Source organism: Dendrobates tinctorius, unplaced genomic scaffold, assembly GCF_039654945.1.
Source record: "Dendrobates tinctorius isolate UK_male_01 unplaced genomic scaffold, ASM3965494v1 ptg000353l, whole genome shotgun sequence".
NCBI classification, from domain to species: domain Eukaryota; kingdom Metazoa; phylum Chordata; class Amphibia; order Anura; family Dendrobatidae; genus Dendrobates; species Dendrobates tinctorius.
Genome location: NW_027362019.1, coordinates 2,203,207 through 2,205,000, shown reverse-complemented (window position 1 = coordinate 2,205,000; position 1,794 = coordinate 2,203,207).

The following is a 1,794-nucleotide window of genomic DNA, read 5'->3' as shown; positions in this document are numbered from 1 at the left end:
CAACAAACCGCCCCACCCACCCTGTGGATACACTGTGGGTTATTGAGTAGACCTGTGGATACACTGCTTGGGTTATTGAGTAAACCTGTGGATACACTGCTTGGGTTATTGAGTAGACCTGTGAATGCACTGCTTGGGTTATTGCGTAAACCTGTGGATACTCTGCTTGGGTTATTGAGTAGACCTGTGAATACACTGCTTGGGTTATTGCGTAAACCTGTGGATACTCTGCTTGGGTTATTGAGTAGACCTGTGAATACACTGCTTGGGTTATTGCGTAAACCTGTGGATACTCTGCTTGGGTTATTGAGTAGACCTGTGGATACACTGCTTGGGTTATTGCGTAAACCTGTGGATACTCTGCTTGGGTTATTGAGTAGACCTGTGAATACACTGCTTGGGTTATTGAGTAGACCTGTGAATACACTGCTTGGGTTATTGCGTAAACCTGTGGATACACTGCTTGGGTTATTGAGTAGACCTGTGAATACACTGCTTGGGTTATTGCGTAAACCTGTGGATACTCTGCTTGGGTTATTGAGTAGACCTGTGGATACACTGCTTGGGTTATTGCGTAAACCTGTGGATACTCTGCTTGGGTTATTGAGTAGACCTGTGAATACACTGCTTGGGTTATTGAGTAGACCTGTGAATACACTGCTTGGGTTATTGCGTAAACCTGTGAATACACTGCTTGGGTTATTGAGTAAACCTGTGAATACACTGCTTGGGTTATTGAGTAGACCTGTGGATACACTGCTTGGGTTATTGAGTAGACCTGTGGATACACTGCTTGGGTTATTGAGTAGACCTGTGGATACACTGCTTGGGTTATTGAGTAAACCTGTGTATACACTGCTTGGGTTATTGAGTAAACCTGTGAATACACTGCTTGGGTTATTGAGTAAACCTGTGGATACACTGCTTGGGTTATTGAGTAAACCTGTGGATACACTGCTTGGGTTATTGAGTAGACCTGTGGATACACTGCTTGGGTTATTGAGTAGACCTGTGGATACACTGCTTGGGTTATTGAGTAAACCTGTGAATACACTGCTTGGGTTATTGAGTAAACCTGTGGATACACTGCTTGGGTTATTAAGTAGACCTGTGGATACACTGCTTGGGTTATTGAGTAAACCTGTGGATACACTGCTTGGGTTATTGAGTAAACCTGTGGATACACTGCTTGGGTTATTGAGTAAACCTGTGGATACACTGCTTGGGTTATTGAGTAGACCTGTGGATACACTGCTTGGGTTATTGAGTAAACCTGTGAATACACTGCTTGGGTTATTGAGTAAACCTGTGGATACACTGCTTGGGTTATTGAGTAGACCTGTGGATACACTGCTTGGGTTATTGAGTAAACCTGTGGATACACTGCTTGGGTTATTGAGTAAACCTGTGGATACACTGCTTGGGTTATTGAGTAAACCTGTGGATACACTGCTTGGGTTATTGAGTAAACCTGTGAATACACTGCTTGGGTTATTGAGTAAACCTGTGTATACACTGCTTGGGTTATTGAGTAAACCTGTGGATACACTGCTTGGGTTATTGAGTAGACCTGTGGATACACTGCTTGGGTTATTGAGTAAACCTGTGGATACACTGCTTGGGTTATTGAGTAGACCTGTGGATACACTGCTTGGGTTATTGAGTAGACCTGTGGATACACTGCTTGGGTTATTGAGTAAACCTGTGTATACACTGCTTGGGTTATTGAGTAAACCTGTGAATACACTGCTTGGGTTATTGAGTAAACCTGTGGATACACTGCTTGGGTTATTG